This window comes from Oncorhynchus tshawytscha, linkage group LG05 (genome assembly GCF_018296145.1).
Source record: "Oncorhynchus tshawytscha isolate Ot180627B linkage group LG05, Otsh_v2.0, whole genome shotgun sequence".
Lineage (NCBI taxonomy): Eukaryota > Metazoa > Chordata > Actinopteri > Salmoniformes > Salmonidae > Oncorhynchus > Oncorhynchus tshawytscha.
In genome coordinates, this window is record NC_056433.1 from 15,353,800 (window position 1) to 15,377,516 (window position 23,717).

Below are 23,717 nucleotides of genomic sequence, written 5' to 3' on the forward strand. Positions count from 1 at the left end.
GTTTTGCTGCAAAATCAAATCCAATAGCTACAATAGGAATGATTTACTTTACTTTGAAACACACAAGCCAAGAACAGAGAAAGCACCCAGAAGTAGGGCATGTTATGGTTACAATACTGATGCCAGCAGATTTAATATTCTATTCATCTTCATTTGATTGCTGTAGGTGCAGGTTTGAAATAAGGTTGTGGTGTGTAATAGTATTATTAATCTAAGGTAATTTACCGTCAGTTTCTCAGACAGAGATTAAGTTTGGTCCTAGACTTAAAAAGCAAGCTCAATGGAGAATCTCTCCAGGGTTACATGAAAGGTTCTCACACAAGACAAAGAGAGCCAGCCAGAGAGTCAGTCATACGTGATATCCTATATCAATTCCTATGATCCACCACACCAACCCCTCACACACACACAAATCCCAGCCTGCATGTCTGAACCAAACTCGGATCTTTAAATCCATTAAGGATCCAAATGAATCATTTAGGTGTGTCGAGACCTGGGCTAAGTTGTTCTGGCACACAGTAAAATATGGCTATGCATCCCAAATGGCAGCCTATTCCCTTTATAGTCCACTATACTTCTGACAAGGGCACATAGGGCTCTGGTCAAAAGTTGTGCAATATAAAGGAAATAGGGAGCCATTTGGGATGCATCTGTGCCCTTTCTCCCCGCCTGCCTCAGATGAATGATTTATTAAACAACAGGTTGTTGCTGTACTGCCAGATGGATCTTGTGTGTCTCGCAGTTCCACAGATGTGTACACATGTTTAATGGTTGTTTGTGGATGCCTGTCAAGGAAAACAACCTCTTGACGAGGTGACGTCCCCCGTCTGTTCACCCCTCCTAGCGTGAACCGTAAATCAGAGCCAGGGTTTAACAGCAGCTGCATCCCAAATGGCACGCCGTTCCCAATATGGTGCACTACTTTTGACCAGAGCCTTATGGGCCTGTAGTAGTGCAAAGGGAATATGGTTCCATTTGGGATGCAACCGACTTATACACAGTTCTCTCCCTAAGAGCTCTGACAGGAATATGCTATAGACACTCAGTGGGGGTACAGTACGGCTCACTGTTGCTGAAAGCAAGAATGTGTTTGTTGGTAACTGGAATGACTATCTGAATTGGTCAACTCAAGTTAACATTTTTATGAAACAAACTTCTTTAAAGGTTGTTAGCTATGTACAATTTACATATTACATTTATGCTTGCATTTCCCCTAAATGCCAGTCATTTTCCTCTAGTGTCCAACTAATTAATGAAGTCCTAAGTTATTAAGTCATAAGTCTTATGTAGTTTTTAGAGGTGTTGCACTCCGTTTTCCCTGGCCTCCTGTCACGCCCTGACTTTAGTTTGCTTTATTTTCTTTATTATTTTGGTTAGGTCAGGGTGTGACAAGGGTGATATATGTGTTTTGTATTGTCTAGGGTTTTTTGTAAGTCTATGGGTTTTCACTAGTCTAGGTATTTATATGTCTATGGTTGCCTAGATTGGTTCTCAATTAGAGGCAGCTGTTTATCGTTGTCTCTGATTGGCAACCATATTTAGGCAGCCATATTCCTTGGGTTATTTCGTGGGTCATTGTCTATGTGTTAGTTGCCTGTGTCTGCACTTATCATATATAGCGGCACATTCGTTTTGAACGTTTGTTTAAGTGTTCTTCGACTTATTAAAGATGATGTATTCATCTCATGCTGCGCCTTGGTCTCCTCCATACCACGAACGTGACACCTCCCATTCGCTGAACCATTCTGTACCTTTATAAGCGCCTCGGCCCTGGAATGCAGGACATGTTAACGGAACTAAATTATCAAAGCACATATTCCAAGAGAAAAAAGGTTTACAGTATAGTCCCTCTGGGTGTGTCTGTGGCCTGGCCACAGGCTACGTGTGACGTGTCTGCAGTAGTGTAGTGGTAGTTAGTGCAGGATAGTTACAGGATAGTGATGGGTGATGCATCCTTAAAGGACCCGAGGATGGACTTTTGGATCACACAGAAACCAGATCACATGATCTTCTGATGGTTCTGTCTCAACGTCAGCAGAGGTAGAAGCAGCAGACTCTGTCTTCCCATCTCAGGGAGGTATGACACAACAATAACAGGGACTGTTTGCATCAAGCATCTTAGAGTAGGAGTGCTGATCTAGGATCAGTTTAGCCTTTTAGACCATAATTAACAAGATTACATGGGCAGGGGGGACCTGTCCTAGATCAGCACTCCTACTGTGAGACGCTTGATACATACGACCCTAGATCAATACACCAATTTAAGAACAAATGTGCCGAAAACAAAATGCACCTTGAAGAGTTTCGAATCAGAAAAGTTTAATTTGTACCCATTGTGAGGTGGTGAAGGGCCACGCGGGCTGATGTGGGCTTCCAGCCGTAGGGAAGTGCTGCAGCAAGGTCTGGTAGGCCTGGGTGGACAGGATGTAGAGGCGGCAGGGAGTCAGCGCCGTCATGTTGGCTGAGTGCTTAGCGTCCGTTACCAGGTCCAACTCTGAGTGTGCAGAGTCAGAACAAACAAAAAGACAAGGATCTGTATTCACAATGAATCTCAGAGTAGCTGTGCTGATCTAGGACCAGCTCCTCCCTGTCCATACAATCTTATTTATTACAATCTAAAATACAAACTGATCCTAGATCAGCACCCCTATTCTCAGACTCTTTACAAATACAGGTCCAGGTCAGGAGGGTCTGAGTTCTCAGCAGGGTATAAAACAAGTTATAATTCAGTATGATACTGTAGGTTTCAAGTAGTAACTAATGATGGATTAAACTATGCATTGGTATGGAGCAAGCTAAATATAAGTGTTCATTTAGGATGGCATGTGTTACTTCGTTCTTCAGTCTTTTCAATAAATGTAAATATGGTTGTACAAAAAAATGTAGTTGTACCCAAAAATGTTTTGGTTTTGCTTGAATTTGTATGTTTTTTGCAGCTACATGTAATTACCATACCATACCCGTACATCGTGTTGTTCACATAAACACATCAAACAACAACCATATTACTATGATGTAGGCGTTAAATCTCAAAATCCCTGCATCAATTTGCATGACAATCCTGGGATATTTAAGCATTTGTTTGCATTCAGCTCAGCTCCCTTGATAACCAACATAAAATGACTGTTGCATAATATAACAGAAAAGTGCATTTTGACCATGATGGAACTACTTGCGTCATCCGTAACGATCCCATTCATCTAATCATTAAAACAAACAACTAATTAGACACCTATTATAGCATGAGTATGGACATGTTTTCTTTTTTTTAAAATTTACATTTATTTCACCTTTATTTAACCAGGTAGGATCAGTTGAGAACAAGTTCTCATTTACAACTGCGACCTGGCCAAGATAAAGCAAAGCAGTGTGAAACAAACAACACAGAGTTACACATGGAATAAACAAACGTACAGTCAATAACACAATAGAAAAGTCTATATACATTGTAGGCAAATTAAGTAAGATTAGGGAGGTAAGGCAATAAATAGGCCGTAGTGGCGAAATAATTACAATTTCGCAAATTAACACTGGAGTGATCGATGTGCAGAAGATGAATGTGCAAGTAGAGATACTGGGGTGCAAAGGAGCAAAACAAAAAAAAATATATATATAAAATAAATAACAATATGGGGATGAGGTAGTTGGATGGGATATTTACAGATGGGTTATGTACAGGTGCAATGATCTGTAAGCTGCTCTGATAGCTGATGCTTAAAGTTAGTGAGGGAGATATGAGTCCCCAGCTTCAGTGATTTTTGCAATTCGTTCCAGTCATTGGCAGCAGAAAACTGGAAGGAAAGGTGGCCAAAGTAGGAATTTGCTTTGGGGGTGAGCAGTGAAATATACCTGCTGGAGCATGTGCTACAGGTGGGTGTTGCTATGGTGACCAGTGAGCTGAGATAAGGCGGGGCTTTACCTAGAAAGGACTTATAGATGACCTGGAGCCAGTGGGTTTGGAAACGAATATGTAGTGAGGGCCAGCCAACGAGAGCATACAGGTCGCAGTGGTGGGTAGTATATGGGGCTATAGTGACGAAACGGATGGCACTGTGATAGACTACATCCAGTTTGCTGAGTAGTGTTGGAGGCTATTTTGAAAAATGTCATCGCCGTCAAGTCAAGGATCGGTAGGATAGTCAGTTTTACGAGGGTATGTTTGGCAGCATGAGTGAAGGATGCTTTGTTATGAAATAGGAAGCAGGTTCTAGATTTTATTTTGGATTGGAGATGCTTAAGATGAGTCTGGAAGGAGAGTTTACAGTCTAACCAGACACCTAGGTATTTGTAGTTGTCCACATATTCTAAGTCAGAACTGTCCAGAGTAGTAATGCTAGGCGGGCGGGCAGGTGCGGGCAGCGATCGGTTGAAGAGCATGCATTTAGTTTTACTTGCATTTAAGAGCAGTTGACGGCCACGGAAGGAGAGTTGTATGGCATTGAAGCTCATCTGGAGGTTTGTTAACACAGTGTCCAAAGAAGGGCCAGAAGTATACAGAATGGTGTCGTCTGCGTAGAGGTGGATCAGAGAATCACCAGCGGCAAGAGCAACATCACTGATGTATACAGAAAAAAGAGTCGGCCCGAGAATTGAATCCTGTGGCACCCCCATAGAGACTACCAGAGGTCCGGACAACAGGCCCTCCGATTTGACACACTGAACTCTCTGAGAAGTAGTTGGTGAACCAGGCAAGGCAGTCATTTGAGAAACCAAGGATGTTGAGACTGCCAATAAGAATGCGGTGATTGACAGAGTCGAAAGCCTTGGCCAGGTCGATGAATACGGCTGCACGGTATAGTCTTTTCTCGATGGCGATTATGATATCGTTTAGGACTTTGAGCGTGGCTGAGGTGCACCCATGACCAGCTCGGGAACCAGATTGCATAGCGGAGAAGGTACGGTGGGATTCGAAATGATCAGTGATCTGTTTATTAACTTGGCTTTCAAAGACCTTAGAAAGGCAGGGTAGGATAGATATAGGTCTGTAACAGTTTAGGTCTAGAGTGTCTCCCCCTTAGAAGAGGGGGGATGACCGCGGCAGCTTTCCAATCTTTGGGAATCTCAGACGATACAAACGAGAGGTTGAACAGACTAGTAATAGGGGTTGCAACAATTGCGGAGGAACATTTTTAGAAAGAGAGGGTCCAGATTGTCTAGCCCAGCTGATTTGTAGGGGTCCATATTTTGCAGCTCTTTTAGAACATCGGCTATCTGGATTTGGGTGAAGGAGAAATGGGGGAGACTTGGGCAAGTTGCTGTGGGGGGTGCAGAGCTGTTGACCGGGGTAGTGGTAGCCAGGTGGAAAGCAAGGCCAGCCGTAAAAAAATGCTTATTGAAATTCTCGATAATCGTAGATTTATCGGTGGTGACAGTGTTTCCTAGTTTTATAAAGTGGGTGGTTCAAGCCCTGAATGCTGATTGGCTGACAGCCATGGCATATCAGATTGTATACGGGTATGACAAAACATGTATTTTTACTGCTCTAATTACATTGGTAACCAGTTCATAATAGCAATAAGGCACCTCAGGGGTTTGTGGTATATGGCCAATATACCATGGTTAAGGGCTGCATCCAGGCACTCCGCGTTGCGCATAAGAACAGTCATTAGCTGTTGTATATTGGCCATATACCACACCTCCTCGTGCCTTATTGCTTAATTATTGCAAACTTTCTGATTGAATAATATCTAGCACATCTTATCAGTTATGATTATCATGTGCACCCCTTCCTAGGCATCCCTCTGCATATTTAATTTATAATCTCACCACACTGAGCAGTGATCAGTCACTGTCTGGGGGACACTGCAGTGGAAGAGGGGCCCTGTTCAATCTTAGTGCTCTATATATGGAATAGGATGCCATTTGAGACGCAGCCTAGGACTGTATTTTTTTTATCTAAAGAATGCCCCGTCTAACAGCCTCTCAGTGTGCATGGGGGTCTCCATCAGCATGGTGTCCCTATCTATGAAGAACATGCAGTCCCCCAGGGCGCACTGATGGAACTATCAAGTCCCCTCTCTGGTGTATCTTAAACAGCACCTCCAGCAGCTAACTCACAAACATGGGTCGGTGTCACCAAACGCATTCAACACCAGTCTTACAAATTGTAGTGGATGACCTCCTGTTTATATACACTCTTTTTGTTTGTTTTAGTGTAATATGTGTTTTTGCATTTACATTGATTGGTTAATACATTTTATGCTACACAAAGATAAATAAACAGTTTTCTAAACTAATCCAATCAGTTGGATGTATTGAACCAGTACTGAGATGGTCATTCCAGTTTAGATGATTGAGGTAGTTGAAGTATTCAAGCTTCCCTGCCCTGGCAGTCATTCTGGAGATTGTGGATGATTAACTCTGTTGTTGGATATCCTAACTCTGGCTGGATTCCAATAGGAATTACCCAACACTTTGCAAGCCAGCATAATGTGAATTTCGGGCCTGATGTGGCCTGTAAACCAGGAGATTCCTAACACCACTGTGTTAGGGTATAACTAGGCCCTCAAAGAAAGGCCTTATGACATATGTGATGTATTGTCATGAAGGCTAATAAGGCTGGTGGAACCATTTCATAGAGGGTTCCAGGAAGAAACCTCCAAAGAGAAAAGGGTTCTTGGTAGAACCCTTCAGACGGTTCTAGGAAGAACCTCCCGAGTAGTGCAGCGGTCTAAGGCACTTCATCACAGTGTTAGAGGCGTCACTACAGACCCGGGTTCGAACCCGGGCTGTATCACAACCGGCCATGATCGGCAGTCCCATAGGGCGGCGCACAATTGGCCCAGCGTTGTATGAGTTAGGGGAGGGTTTGGCTGGGGGCCTTTACAAGTAGACCCTCATTGTAAATAAGAATTTGTTCTTAACTGACTTGTCTAGTTAAATAAAGGTTAAATAAAAATAACCTTAAGATGATAAAATGGGTCTTGGTAGAACCATAAACAAATAGTTCACATCTACTACTAAACTACAGTGCTGATAACTCATGATTTCCATTGACTTCACTTGTAATTCGAGGGAAAAAGCCATTGCATATCAGTCTGAGGGTCTTCTGAGAGCTCCATGAGGATGGCCTTGTCATGCACCACTTTCTATGGTAATGGCTGCCAGGCACTGAAAGTGTAAGAAATTGTGAGTCTCTACCACCCTCTGGTGGGGGTTGTATATACACTGCCATGGTTAGTCAACCCTAGACTAATATGACAACAAAAACAGAACGCAAATAATGATGCATACATATCACACTATCTGATGGGGGAGGTGATAGTTACATATCGGGATATTATTTTTGACGACATATCGTTTCGCTTTGTGCTAGTTGGCTGTACCTGCACCAAAAAGTCCAGTATTTTTCCTTCATAACTTGTTCTCCATCTTCTTTCTACAGAGGGAGCCAATTTATTTTCACAACTTTTTTTCCCATGACTGATCAAAACTTTTGCAGGGCTCTCTTGTCCTTTTGCAGGGCTCTCTTGTCCTTTTGCAGGGCTCTCTTGTCCTTTTGCAGGGCTCTCTTGTCCTTTTGCAGGGCTCATGATGAGAAATATGTTTGGAACATCGAATCTTGTCCTTTTATAGCAGGGCTCTCACAATGCATATAGTCCTTTGCATATAGCAGCAAGACACATGATGAGAAATATGTTTGAACACAATCAATACATATAGAATCACAATACATATAGAATCACATACATATAGAATCACAATACATATAGAATCACAATACATATAGAATCACAATACATATAGAATCACTATACATATAGAATCACTATACATATAGAAACACACAATACATATAGAATCACAATATATAGAATCACAATACATATAGAATCACAATACATATAGAATCACAATGCATATAGAATCACAATATATAGAATCACAATACATATAGAATCACAATACATATAGAATCACTATACATATAGAATCACTATACATATAGAATCACTATACATATAGAATCACTATACATATAGAATCACTATACATATAGAATCACTATACATATAGAATCACTATACATATAGAATCACAATACATATAGAATCACAATGCATATAGAATCATGAGAATCGCAATACATATGGTATTGGCACCTAAGTATCGTGATAGTAAGTAGGTCTGGGATTTGCCAGGGACCGCACAATATGAAACTATCTGTTAAAATAATATATGAATGCATCGGCATCAATCATCATAATAAACTGATAAACGAAACCTGGACATTTAAATATGTACCTTCCAACCATCATGCTCACAATAACATAATTTGTCATGTGACACAAAGGTCGCAACATAGCCTTGGCATACTGTCTGGAGATCGGCTTGTCCTGGCAAGAATAAAATCACAAGTGAAGCGGAAATTCAACAGCTCTTGGAGGACAGTGGACGACAAAAAAAGTCCTTATGTTGTTGTTAAAAGTAAGACAAGATAGCAAGGTAGCACTAGTGTTCCCTTCCATGTGCAACAATAAAATCATATGCATAAATCAAGTAACTCTCCAACACTACCTAATTAATTTAGTTTAAATCCAAGTGAAATCTAAGAGCTGTGTTCTTACCACCAGACTATCCATGGTGGTGGCAGTCCATGAGGGTGACCCAGCTGTTCTGAGGGTGGCAGTCCATGAGGGTGACCCAGCTGTTCTGAGGGTGGCAGTCCATGAGGGTGACCCAGCTGTTCTGAGGGTGGCAGTCCATGAGGGTGACCCAGCTGTTCTGAGGGTGGCAGTCCATGAGGGTGACCCAGCTGTTCTGAGGGTGGCAGTCCATGAGGGTGACCCAGCTGTTCTGAGGGTGGCAGTCCATGAGGGTGACCCAGCTGTTCTGAGGGTGGCAGTCCATGAGGGTGACCCAGCTGTTCTGAGGGTGGCAGTCCATGAGGGTGACCCAGGGTGTGTTCTGAGGGTGGCAGTCCATGAGGGTGACCCAGCTGTTCTGAGGGTGGCAGTCCATGAGGGTGACCCAGCTGTTCTGAGGGGGTGGCAGTCCATGAGGGTGACCCAGCTGTTCTGAGGGCAGTGGCAGTCCATGAGGGTGACCCAGCTGTTCTGAGGGTGGCAGTCCACGAGGATGACAGTTCATGAGGTGACCCAGCTGTTCTGAGGGTGGCAGTCCAGTGACCCAGCTGTCCTGAGGGTGACCCAGCTGTTCTGAGGGTGGCAGTCCATGAGGGTGACCCAGCTGACTGAGTTCCATGAGGGTGACCCAGCTGTTCTGAGGGTGGCAGTCCACAAGGGTGACCCAGCTGTTCTGAGGGTGGCAGTCCACGAGGGTGACCCAGCTGTTCTGAGGGTGGCCCAGGATGACAGTTCATGAGGGTGACACAGTTGTTCTGAGGGTGGCAGTCCACGAGGGTGACCCAGCTGTCCTGAGGGTGGCAGTCCACGAGGGTGACCCAGCTGTTCTGAGGGTGGCAGTCCTTGAGGGTGACCCAGCTGTTCTGAGGGTGGCAGTTCATGAGGGTGACCCAGCTGTTCTGAGGGTGGCAGTTCTAATGACACATCAGTAGGATGGAGAGGTTCATGTGCCTGAACTAGAGCACTGCTACATGACACAGTCAATCTATGGGCCTGAAAAAATACTATGAAAAATATACAAGCAGATAAACACAAAATGCTGAGTAATAATAATTAGAAACATAAAAATATAAACGAAACAATACAATACAATGTGTATATGCTGCCTTGAGGTTGGAAAATATGCAGAAAGAAACCAGAAACTAAGCTTATATCTATCTAAATGGCATGGTACAATGACCTAACTATGGAATAATTACCAAACCTTGATAAAGAAATGAACAAAAAATAACAAAAAAATGTGCTCACACCTCCATAGTTGTGAACATATTGTAGTAGCCTAGAGAATCCAAGCAGGTGTAACAGGCTGAACACCGTAGTCATTTTGATCAGACACGTCATTTGAACTCCAGCCAGGTCTGTGGAGGAGATATGTTTGAATAACACTTGCAGCCTGTACACACACCGTTCAGCCTGTGGGAGGCACTGGCAGCATGTTTAATTTATCAGAGAAGCAGTTATCAACTGCATTTAGAAAAGGATACAACATTTCAGAGCTAATATTTAAAAACAAAAACGTTTCAAGTTAATAGTTGACTATTATTAGCACATTGGAGGGCATCCATGGAGGGTTTAATAATACCAACAACATTGCAACATCAAAACCTGAAAGAATCAGGGGGAATGTAGGGTACATACAGTAATCCACTTGTGCCACAGCCAGAGGGTCTGGAATTAATCACGTTTTCTGATAGTGGTTCCTGACTTTTCTAAGGTCCAAAATGGCAGTCTGAAAAACACAAGAAAGGAACTTCTCATGCTGATTTAAAATAGGCTCTCTCTCATAATGTACTTCAACAAAATGAAAGAATGAAACAGAAAGAAGTTAAAGTTTATTCACCACGTGCACAGGATACAACAGGTGTAAAACAGTACAGGGAAATTCTTACCTTCAGAGCTCTTTCCAAAAATGCAGTGATAGTAATAATAATATTGAATAAAAAAAATTGAAAACAGACAAGAAACACGAGAAAGCAAGAACAAAAACACCTGATAGTATACAAATGTACTTACCTACGTTTCCTCATAGGTGTAACCAATATGAAAATTAAGGGCAAGGTCAACCTAGCTCAAAATTCAGTCCATTTTTACATTGTAGTCAAGCCAGTGGATATTTATTTGATTCTCGCTCACACCAAGAGGAATGGCAACAACCACGTTAATGACAGTCACAATGATCATTATCACAAGCCAGTATTTCGTATGAAATGAAAAGCAACTGAACCTTAGAAATTCATTTAATTTGTCAGTATTTGGTTATATGTAATTTCCTACCAAATTTTATGTACAGATGTAAGATCTTAAATTGATCACTCTTTTGATGCTGATCATTTGGAAATTATAACTTGTAGTCTATTTCAGTTTTTAAAAGGCTTCTATAAAGTTTGTAATTTACACTTTGACATTTAAGACTTGATTCACCCTAATGAAAAATATATCAACCCCTGCAAAAACATCTATTCATTTTAATCAACATATTATTTCACATTTCCTGTTGCTACAGGATTATGTTCCTACTGTATCAAACTGGCTAAAATTAAGATCCTACATCTGTATTGCTGCCAGAAAAAAATACCTGTAGCTATACATTTTGATTTTGGTTGCTAGCCCACTTGGAAAAGACTGGATTTGGTATGAGTTAGCAGTACTGTTGTAGCTACTAGTAGTCAGTGTTGCCAGCTTAGCGACTTTATCGCTATATTTAGCGAGTATTCAGACCACTCTAGCGACACATTTTCAAGAAAGCGACTAGCGACAAATCTAGCAACTTTTCCTGGTGTTATTGGAGACTTGGAGACTGACGTGAAAGCACGTATCGTTCTTACTGTTCTCAACGAGCAGCGGGTGCTGCCGTGGGCCCCACCGCCGTCCCAAAGCCTCACAGGTGGCCCAGACCTCACGCAGCAGTCCCTCCCAGCTGCAGTCAGAGTAGGAGATGTTCACCCCTCTGTGTCCAGACTGCAAATGAATCGCGCATAACGGACCTCTGAGACTATCACAGTGCAGGTGCATTTATACGGAGACTTGATTACACACAGGTGGATTGTATTTATCATCATTAGTCATTTAGGTCAACATTGGATCATTCAGAGATCCTCACTGAACTTCTGGAGAGAGTTTGCTGCACTGAAAGTAAAGGGGCTGAATAATTTTGCACGCCCAATTTTTCAGTTTTTGATTTGTTAAAAAAGTTTGAAATATCCAATAAATGTCGTTCCACTTCATGATTGTGTCCCACTTGTTGTTGATTCTTCACAAAAAAATACAGTTTTATATGTTTATGTTTGAAGCCTGAAATGTGGCAAAAGGTCGCAAAGTTCAAGGGGGCCGAATACTTTCGCAAGGCACTGTAACTTTAAAACCAGTTTACCAGCAGATAACCTTCCAATCTGTCCCCTTTTCTTGATGATTTATTTTCATATTTTTTTTGGCGTCTCGTTTGATCACTGGCAGAAATGACACTTAAGGGTTTATCATACTTCAAAACATGTATTGTCCCGACGGAGATAATGGTGTCCATTGAGAGGGCAAGAACAAGACGTACTGTATGTTAGGAGAAGTACAATATTATCATAAGGAGTCATATACTTGGAATATAGAGGAGGAATGGAGGGAAAAAGAGAGGTAGAGTAGGTCGGAGAGAGGGAGGAAGAGGGTGATTTTGAGTCGGGTAAAAATGGCGGGGGAAAAGGGAGATGGTTTGTCGAAGAAGAATGGTAGAAAGTGTAAGCAGAGTGAGCCGTATGCTGGATCGAGAAATGGAAGTGAATGAGGGCGAATTATCAGAGGTGGCCTTCGCCACTCCCGACCTTCGCCTCTCCCGAGTCTGTACGGGAGTAGCAGCGATGGGACAAGACTGTAACTACCATTTGAATATCACTACCAATTGAATATCAATATGGTTTGTTGAGATCGGTGTGGAAGAACTTGACTGGCCTGCACAGAGCCCTGACCTCAACCCAGGAGATTTCATGTCAGAAGAGTTACAGGGTATGTTCAGTGGTGTCCCGTCATTTCAGTCTGTTGGCCTGAGGTAGGACTAGATAGGTTTAAATAGTGGAATAGGGTGGTGGGTTTTTAATGAGTGTAGGGTTAGATGGTAGGGTATTTGTTTATTTAAAAAAAAAAAAAATCCATGCAAAGTATAAGGGAGTTATACTCCAGTCCTGTTGGTGGCGGTAATGCAACATTTATTGGATACCAACCTCATCGAGACAAAACGTTTATGCCTACATCCATCCACAGATAGAACACAGCAGTCTCCTAGAACAGTGGTTCCCAACCAGGGGTACTAGTACTTGGCCTATCCACAGAGGGTACTTGAGAAGACTCATGAGACCATAGTTACTGGTAAAATGCACATGAGGGGGTACTTCAGGGGTACTCCAGGCAGAGCAAAATTCAGTTGGTGGTACACTAAATAAAAAGGTTGGGAACCACTGTTCTAGAATATTGGACCATTGGCTTTCATACTTTTCGAATTCTCGCAGAGCTCAAGCAATCTCTCTAACTATCAACACATTGAAATGAATAGAGGATGTGTACCGGGAGACGAGTTGGTTGGGAATTGTGGGAGGTACGTTTTCGTGCTGATGGTGGTCACATTCGGATGCCGAACTATCAAGTCCTAGTGATTTACGCTTTACGCAGGTAACGCAACTTCCGCGAACATGATGCTGTCACAGAATCACTGGATAGAACAATGGTTAGTTATTGAACATGTTTGGTTCCTCCACAGATGCATTTATTTACAGGTCGCTAACTTAACATCAGCTTTCAAACCCAATCTAATATCAAAGACAGTGGCCACTGTCATTATTTTCAGGATTTTCTGTAATTACGAGATCTGACGAAAGTCCGATTTTTCTGATTGAAGCACCCACATGCTAGCCTCAGTTACCCATCTAGCATATGTAGCTAACTATAGCATGTCCCCAACCTGCCAAATGTGCACCTGAAATGTCTCTACAAGCAATTCAAATGTATTATTATGTTGCACGTACACCAGTATCTGTGTTTGCCTACTGGTAGAAAATGTTGCAGAGATTCTTTGATGGTAGAAATAAAATGTATTTTAATAGGTAAAGAATACATTAAATGTAAACGTGAATGGGCTTTATATTCACTGAACACACATGGATAATAACATCTATCCATATTCAAACATTGTATTTGGACCTGCAGTCATTGTGTGTGCAGGAAGTGCACGCGGTCAAGTACAGTCATGTCTCAATTTCGTTTTAGATTCAAGCCCAGGACTGCTCAGAGAATGACAGAGAAGCTGTGAGGAAAAAGGAGATCTGAAGAACACAGATAATTCCATGTAAAGGCTTTGAGCCTCAGTGGCAGTAGGCCAAGGCCACACACTGAGGGAAACAACAGTAATAATGTCATGCAATTATAAGATAATGGTTGGCTGCTGGCAGGAGAAAATGTTTTGCTGTAGCCAGGTTGGATGAACTAGAATAGTATTTATTATACCTCTTAGTTTATTATACCTCTTAGTTGTTCCCTATGAATTGAATCCCCAAATTAAACCCCCTAGTCAAGATGGCATTGAAAATGTTATTGCTGAATTGTAAAACTTCTTGGTGAGCAAGAATCCAAGATTCAAATAGCCCCACAAAATCAAAGTTGCTTAATTAAATATCTTCATAAAGAACCGAAACAAAAGAGACGTACAAACTTAGTATTTATGTAGTGGTGTAAATAGGGCTAATAAAGACAACATTTTCTGTTACTGAATAGGTGAATTTCAAATTGAAGCTGATAGAATTGGCTGACTCAACAATGTTTTTTCTTCCCTTAATTCCTCCATTTTTAGTTGGGGTCATTAAAGATACCAAATGCTTAGGAACAAGAACTCACTAAGTTACATTTCCATGTAATGCCTTAAGGGTGTGCAGAATGTCAATATACCACAGTGCTACTGTAAGTAAAACTATAAACTAAAATGCTATGCAGTATATATGCACTCCCTGGAAAATGAAATACAGACAGTGTAGACAGAAAGAATATCGAAAAAAAAAGATTTAGGATGTGCTTTTTACTGCTTCTTTGATACATTGCATGCATGGGCACTGCATAGTAAGTCAGTATTGTTGTTTTCTGTCATAGTGGAACATCTAGAATTCTATTTCCATGGGAACATCAGCCCTCACAGATAATTCTCTTGACACTGTAGAGGTGTGCTGGTTGCAGTCCATTACCCCAATTCTGTTCACTGTGAAGAACATTTCCATTGGGACATTCACTTCCATGCACTAAAAGAGTTGATGGCCGCTGTTTGTTTTCATGCCTTCTTGCTAAACGTGATCTAATTCATCCAGAATAATGAACAGGTAATGTCTTCTCCAAGGCGTAATCAGCCGTTTACTTTTGTGGATGTGCATCCTATGGATTGAGAGATTTTTGTGCAAACAACTATTACAAACCAATTACAGTACTAGTAATGTAGGCTGTTAATACCAAAGACAGCTATAATACTCATTTTGTTTTCCCTACGTATTGAGAGTAAGTGATAGGGGGACTAAAGCCACTGAAGAGATGTATCTGAGGGAGGGGGGACTAAAGCCACTGAAGAGATGTATCTGAGGGAGGGGGGGGGGACTAAAGCCACTGAAGAGATGTATCTGAGGGAGGGGGTGACTAAAGCCACTGAAGAGATGTATCTGAGGGAGAGGGGGGACTAAAGCCACTGAAGAGATGTATCTGAGGGAGGGGGGACTAAAGCCACTGAAGAGATGTATCTGAGGGAGGGGGTGACTAAAGCCACTGAAGAGATGTATCTGAGGGAGGGGGACTAAAGCCACTGAAGAGATGTATCTGAGGGAGGGGGGGACTAAAGCCCCTGAAGAGATGTATCTGAGGGAGGGGGACTAAAGCCACTGAAGAGATGTATCTGAGGGAGGGGGGACTAAAGCCACTGAAGAGATGTATCTGAGGGAGGGGGGACTAAAGCCACTGAAGAGATGTATCTGAGGGAGGGGGGGGACTAAAGCCACTGAAGAGATGTATCTGAGGGAGGGGGGACTAAAGCCACTGAAGAGATGTATCTGAAGGAGGGGGGACTAAAGCCACTGAAGAGATGTATCTGAGGGAGGGGGGACTAAAGCCACTGAAGAGATGTATCTGAGGGAGGGGGGACTAAAGCCACTGAAGAGATGTATCTGAGGGAGGGGGACTAAAGCCACTGAAGAGATGTATCTGAGGGAGGGGGACTAAAGCCACTGAAGAGATGTATCTGAGGGAGGGGGATGTATCTGAGGGAGGGGGACTAAAGCCACTGAAGAGATGTATCTGAGGGAGGGGGGACTAAAGCCACTGAAGAGATGTATCTGAGGGAGGGGGGACTAAAGCCACTGAAGAGATGTATCTGAGGGAGGGGGGACTAAAGCCACTGAAGAGATGTATCTGAGGGAGGGGGGACTAAAGCCACTGAAGAGATGTATCTGAGGGAGGGGGGACTAAAGCCACTGAAGAGATGTATCTGAGGGAGGGGGACTAAAGCCACTGAAGAGATGTATCTGAGGGAGGGGGGACTAAAGCCACTGAAGAGATGTATCTGAGGGAGGGGGGACTAAAGCCACTGAAGAGATGTATCTGAGGGAGGGGGGGGGGGACTAAAGCCACTGAAGAGATGTATCTGAGGGAGGGGGACTAAAGCCACTGAAGAGATGTATCTGAGGGATGGGGGACTAAAGCCACTGAAGAGATGTATCTGAGGGAGGGGGACTAAAGCCACTGAAGAGATGTATCTGAGGGAGGGGGGACTAAAGCCACTGAAGAGATGTATCTGAGGGAAGGGGGGGGGACTAAAGCCACTGAAGAGATGTATCTGAGGGAGGGGGGGACTAAAGCCACTGAAGAGATGTATCTGAGGGAGGGGGGGACTAAAGCCACTGAAGAGATGTATCTGAGGGAGGGGGGACTAAAGCCACTGAAGAGATGTATCTGAGGGAGGGGGGACTAAAGCCACTGAAGAGATGGATCTGAGGAAAGGGGGGACTAAAGCCACTGGAGAGATGTATCTGAGGGAGGGGGACTAAAGCCACTGAAGAGATGTATCTGAGGGAGGGGGGACTAAAGCCACTGAAGAGATGTATCTGAGGGAGGGGGACTAAAGCCACTGAAGAGATGTATCTGAGGGAGGGGGACTAAAGCCACTGAAAATATGTATCTGAGGGGGGGTGGACTAAAGCCACTGAAGAGATGTATCTGAGGGAAGGGGGACTAAAGCCACTGAAGAGATGTATCTGAGGGAGGGGGGGGGACTAAAGCCACTGAAGAGATGTATCTGAGGGAAGGGGGACTAAAGCCACTGAAGAGATGTATCTGAGGGAAGGGGGACTAAAGCCACTGAAGAGATGTATCTGAGGGAGGGGGGACTAAAGCCACTGAAGAGATGTATCTGAGGGAGGGGGGGTGTAACTAAAGCCACTGAAGAGATGTATCTGAGGGAGGGGGACTAAAGCCACTGAAGAGATGTATCTGAAGGAGGGGGGACTAAAGCCACTGAGAGATGTATCTGAGGGAGGGGAGGGGGTTAAAGCCACTGAAGAGATGTATCTGAGGGAGGGCGGGGGTGACTAAAGCCACTGAAGAGATGTATCTGAGGGAGGCGGGGGGGACTAAAGCCACTGAGAGATGTATCTGGGGGAGGGGGGGTGACTAAAGCCACTGAAGAGATGTATCTGAGGCAGGGGGGTGACTAAAGCCACTGAAGAGATTTATCTGAGGGAGGGGGGACTAAAGCCACTGAAGAGATTTATCTGAGGGAGGGGGGACTAAAGCCACTGAAGATGTATCTGGGGAGGGGGACTAAAGCCACTGGGTATCTGGGGGAGGGGGGTTAAAGCCACTGAAGAGATGTATCTGAGGGAGGAGGGGGGACTAAAGCCACTGAAGAGATGTATCTGAGGGAGGGGGGACTAAAGCCACTGAAGAGATGTGTCTGGGATGGGGGACTAAAGCCACTGAAGAGATGTACCTGGGATGGGGGACTAAAGCCACTGAAGAGATGTATCTGAGGGGGGGGGACTAAAGCCACTGAGAGATGTATCTGGGGGAGGGGGGGGGTTAAAGCCACTGAAGAGATGTATCTGAGGGAGGAGGGGGGACTAAAGCCACTGAAGAGATGTATCTGAGGGAGGGGGACTAAAGCCACTGAAGAGATGTACCTGGGATGGGGGGACTAAAGCCACTGAAGAGATGTACCTGGGATGGGGGACTAAAGCCACTGAAGATATGTGTCTGGGGGGGACTAAATGTACCCTTGTGGCACAAAATGAGGGTCATTTGATTAATTAGAGTGGCATTTCACCCAGCAAGATGATGAACATAAACACTGTGTGTGTGTGTGTGTGTGTGTGTGTGTGTGTGTGTGTGTGTGTGTGTGTGTCACAGTGCTCAGCTGTGTGTGCATTGGGCTAATTTGATGCCTGATTGAACCCACTCTAAGAGTATGTAGATTTTCGCTTGGACAAGCCTGACTCCCAGTCCCAGCAGAGCCCACCGCCTGACAGTCCTCCTATTATCTGGAGGTGTTGGAAGTCAGAGCACGGACAGACAACAAAGAGCAGCATTAACGGAAGGGAAGATCAAGTTTTACAGAATCTGATTATGTGCATGTTTTCTGATCGGGGAAACTAGGAGAGTCAAGCTATTAAAGCCACTAGGAAAGAAGAGGAAAATAGATGTTTTAATTTAGATCACATCCTTTTGTCATGTTATCAAATGTCAAAAGAATGCATTATTTAAAATGAAATAAAAAGATATGTTTCAGTATTTTCACTTACAGATATATTTACATTATTTTATAGAGAAAAAGCAACAACTTTAGTTGTTTTGCACAGTAACAGGCGTTTGCTTTGTTGCCACTTGTGGACTGAAGACAGCATTGTGCATACTAAGTCCCTTTACACATCCATTGTTGGAGAGAGAGAGAGAGGCAGACTACACTCTTGGGGAAAAAGTGGTGCTATCTAGAACCTAAAAGGGATATTCGGTTGTCCCCATAGGAGAACCCTTTGAAGAATCCTAGTTGGTTCCAGGTAGAATCATTTTGGCTCCAAGTAGAACTGTTTTGGGATCCATGTAGAACTCTTTCCACAGAGGGTTCTACATGGAAGGTAAAATGGTTCTACCTGGAAACAAAAAGGCTTTTACCTACAACCACAAAGGGCACTCCTATAGGGACAGCCAAACAAGCCTTCTGTAATCTTTTTTTCAAAGAGTATAGAATATTGCAATCATGATGTTTTGTTGCAGTTATGCATGTTCCATTTATCTTCATTGTAGTAAGCAACACTCTCGGTCTGACATCCATTATGGAACAAGTTGACAGCTGAACAAAAACATTTGTTGGCAGCTTAACAAATCATTTTTGAGCAATTAACCATCAAAAACATACTAAAGTTTAACTGACTTGTGGATTGACAATCACGTGGAAACATGCGTTTTAATGAGAACCTGATATCCACAGTAAATTCACTCATTAATAAAGTTATGTCCTGAATCATAATAAAACAAGCCATTCTCAAAGACAAAAAAGTATATATAAACCATATTTTATCAACAAGTGCACATGACCTCTTTTAAAATGCAAAGCATAAGCATTATCAGGTACATTTCTTTTTAACCTTATTCTCGAATCTAGATATTTGTATTCCATGTTGAAAACATGAACATCGATAAGAGAGCACAGTAAAGTCTTGGTTCTCTGAGACATCAACTGTACTTAGACTTTCCTCTGATCACAGGCAGAACCAAATTTATGAACATTGCTTGGGAAAGTCTTTGTGAACTTTGTGAAAATAAACACTACAATTATTTCACCTTTTCCCAGTGGAGCCCTTGTAGTTATTTTTGTTATCTTCCATACAAGTAAGAAAAACTGAGCATAATACAATTGAAGTTGGAAGTTTACATACACCTTAGCCAAATAAAATTAAACTCAGTTTTTCACAATTCCTAAAAGTTTATCCTTGTAAAAATTCTGTCTTAGGTCAGGTAGGATCACCACATTATTTTAAGAATGTGAAATGTCAGAATAATAGTAGAGAAAATGATTTATTTCAGCTTTTATTTCTTTCATCTCATTCCCAGTGGGTCAAAAGTTTACATACTCAATTAGTGTTTGGTAGCATTGCCTTTACATTGTTTAACTTGGGTCAAATGTTTCAGGTAGCCTTCCACAAGCTTCCCACAATAAGTTGGGTGAATTTTGGCCCATTCCTCCTGTCAGAGCTGGTGTAACTGAGTCAGGTTTGTAGGCCTCCTTGCTCGCGCACGCTTTTCAGTTCTGCCCACACATTTTTTATAGGATTGAGGTCAGGGCTTTGTGATGGCCACTCCAATACCTTGACTTTGTTGTCCTTAAGCCATTTGTCCACAACTTTGCAAGTATGCTTGGGGTCATTGTCCATTTGGGAGACCCTTTTCTCCAAAAAGTACTATCTTTGTCCCCCTTAAGCAAAGAGGCACTGAGTTTCAAGGTAGGCCTTGAAATACATCCACAGGTACACCTCCAATTGACTCAAATGATGTCAATTAGCCTATCAGAAGCTTCTAAAGCCATGACATCATTTTCTGGAATTTTCCAAGCTATTTAAAGGCACAGTCAACTTAGTGGATGTAAACCTCTACCCACTGGAATTGTGATACAGTGAATTATAAGTGAAATAATCTGTCGGGAAACAATTTTTGGAAAAATTACTTGTGTCATGCACAAAGTAGATGTCCTAACTGACTTGCAAAAACTATAGTTTGTTACAAGAAATTTGTGGAGTGGTTGGAAAATGAGTTTTAATGACTCCAAGCTAAGTGTATGTAAACTTCTAACTTCAACTGTATGTGCTGACATGTGAGGCAAACACACAACACATTTTTTTTAAATCTGAAATCGCTGGAGAAAGGTAGCCACAATGTCTCTTTTCCAAAACAAGAGCAGCCCTGCCATCTAGACCTACTCATGCCTGAGATCAATGTTCTATGTTCTACTCAGCACATTATTTTCAACTCAATATTTTATATTAAAAAATCTAAGTAAATCATTGTTGCCTGAAGGGGTCCTAAAATTCATAATAAAATAGCCAAATGATCCATGGTATGGCGATCTTAAAACAACTCCATATGTCAGCTTTCAACCACAGGATTATGTATTCACTGTAACCAACTTTCAACATAGACAAACCTTGTATAAAATATGTTGAATTTGTACCTTTTGAAATAACATCAGATCTTCAATGTTTATAAAAAATCAACTATAGTCTGGGCAGCACCTCCTACTGGACAGTTGATCTATCAACAGCTATTCATTTGGTCTCCCATCCTGGGTTTTAACCAAGCCAAGCCATGCTTAGCTTTGATGTTTGTCACTGACTACTACCAATGTGCTACCGTGAAAATGATTATTGGGAGAACTCTTAATAACGACATATATTCAAGGTTGCTAGCAAAGTCGTTCCTAAGGGTAGGTTTAACAGAGCAAATAAGATGTAACCTTACTTTATAAGTCATATACAGTGCCTTCGGAAAGTTTTCAGACCCCTTGACTTTTTTCAGATTTTGTTATGTTACAACCTTATTCTAAAATTGATTAAATAAAAACAATTCCTCAGCAATCTACACACAATACCCCGTAATGACAAAGCAAAAACAGGGTTTTAGAAATGTTTGCTAATTTATTAAAAATAAAAAACAAAAATATGTAATTTACATATGTATTCAGACTCTTTGCTTTGAGACTCGAAATTGAGCTCAGGTGCATCCTGTTTCCATTGATCATCCTTGAGACGTTTCTAGAACTTGATTGGAGTCCACCTGTGGTAAATTCAATTGATCGGACATGATTTGGAAAGGCACACACCTGTCTATCTTAGGTCCCACATTTGACAGTGCATGTCAGAGCAAAAACCAAGCCATGAGGTCGAAGGAATTGTCCGTGGACTTCCGAGACAGGAATGTGTCGAGGCACAGATCTGGGGAAGGGTACCACCAAGTCTCTTCGTAGAGCTGGCCGCTCGGCCAAACTCAGCAATCGGGGGAGAAGGACTGACAGACTGACAGACTGACAGCTCTAGAGATGGGAGAACCTTCCAAAAGGCACCTAAAGAACTGACCATGAGAAACAAGATTCTCTGGTCAGATGAAACCAAGATTGAACTCTTTGGCTGAATGCCAAGCGTCACATCTGGAGAAAACCTGGTATCATCCCTACGGTGAAGCATAGTGGTGGCAGCATCATGCTGTGGTTATGTTTTTCAGCAACATGGACTGGGAGACTAGTCAGGATCAAGGCAAAGATGAACGGAGCAAAGTACAGAGAGATCCTTGATGAAAACCTGCTCCAGAGCGCTCAGGACCTCAGACTGGGGCAGAGGTTTAACTTGCAACAGCCCAACAACCCTAAGCACACAGCTAAGACAATGCAGGAGTGGCTTCGGGACAAGTCTCTGAATGTCCTTGAGTGGGCCAGCTAGAGCCCGGACTTGAACCCGATTTGAACATCTGTGGAGAGACCTGAAAATAGCTGTGCAGCAACGCTCCCCATCCAACCTAACAGAGCATGAGAGGATCTGCAGAGAAGAATGCGAGAACTTCCCCAAATACAGGTGTGCCAAGCTTGTAGCGTCATACCCAAGAAGAGTCGAGGCTGTAATCGCTGCCAAAGGTGCTTCAACAAAGTACGGAGAAAAGGGTCTGAATACTTATGTAAATGTGATATTTCATTTTTTTCTTAAAAAAAAAAAAAAAAATTTGCAAAAATATCTAAAAGCCTGTTTTTGATTTGTCATTATGGGGTATTGTGTGTAGATTGATGAGGGAAAAAATAATTGTATACATTTTAGAATAAGGCTGTAATGCGGAAAAAGTAATGGGGTCTGAATACTTTCCGAATGCACTGTGCCATCAATGATACTATATTGCATTTAGATGACTACTAAACCCAAAATCTGACATTGTTTTTCCATTGTGCCCAGTATGTGTGGGAATGCAGGGAATTATTTTCTGATTTTCTGATGATTTTACCATCTTTATTTCCAACTATGAAATGATTTATATTTTTTTCTCAGAATACTTGGGGAGCCAAATAAAATCACCACTTTTTGTGGAACCCTTCCTTCCCTATGTAGTGCCCTAAGGGCCTTGGTCAAAAGAAGTGCCCTAAATGGGGAATAAGGTACCATTTGGGACGTAGCCTCTATTACCCTCCGTCAACACGAGGGGACAGCAGCTTGTGACAGCTAACCTCTGGCCACAGAACAGACTCCTACCGCTGTGCCTCCTGCAGCAATGACACACGGACACACGCCGTAAAGATGATTGGGTACAAGACCCTATTACCCTCGCAGCTAGAGAGGGAGAGGAAGGACGAGGGTGTGTGTGTGTGTGTGGGGGGGGGGCAGTAAATGAGTAGTGTGCATCCAGCTGTAGCGAGGGGATAATGGGAAAGCAAAGAGGATCATTATCTCTGACAGCCTGCGCTGCCATGCACCTTATTCCCCTTCACAACTCACAGGAAAAAATGGACTGGATGTTTGTGTATGGTGTTGGTGGGAATCTGAACTCCCTTTTCACTTTGTTAATCTTCTCTAAGTCTCCTTTACAGACAGTTGAAGTTCTACACATTCTTTTAGGCACAAGATTTGGTAACTATGTTTCAGTAACTACTCTGCATTCCACTGAATTATTTAACAAGCTACAGATAATTAGCATGCAAAGAAGACTCAATATCAATCAGTCCGTTTAGCTTTGGAAAATATAATTGATGATTATTTTTTGTCTCGCAAGGCAAATGGGTTCTAAAAGGACACAAGATAGCAAAGAATGGCTTTTTCCAGACATATCGACGCTATCTTACTATGCAATCGTTCTGATGGCTTATTATTAGCAGCTAGTTATCATCAGCACTTTTTTTCTCATTGAAACCTTTGGTATGGAAAAGCCTCCGCATCAGTTTTTAAAGGAACTTGTCACAGGATTGACAGTACTTGCGCTGTGTTTGTGCATTTTTATGGCACCTCTACTCTACCCTACACTTGTGTCTTTCCGCCCACCACAGCAGCAGTCAAGGAGGCATTTGCCCCAGGAATCTGGATCCACAAGCTGTCTTTCTCCAATAGTTTGGGA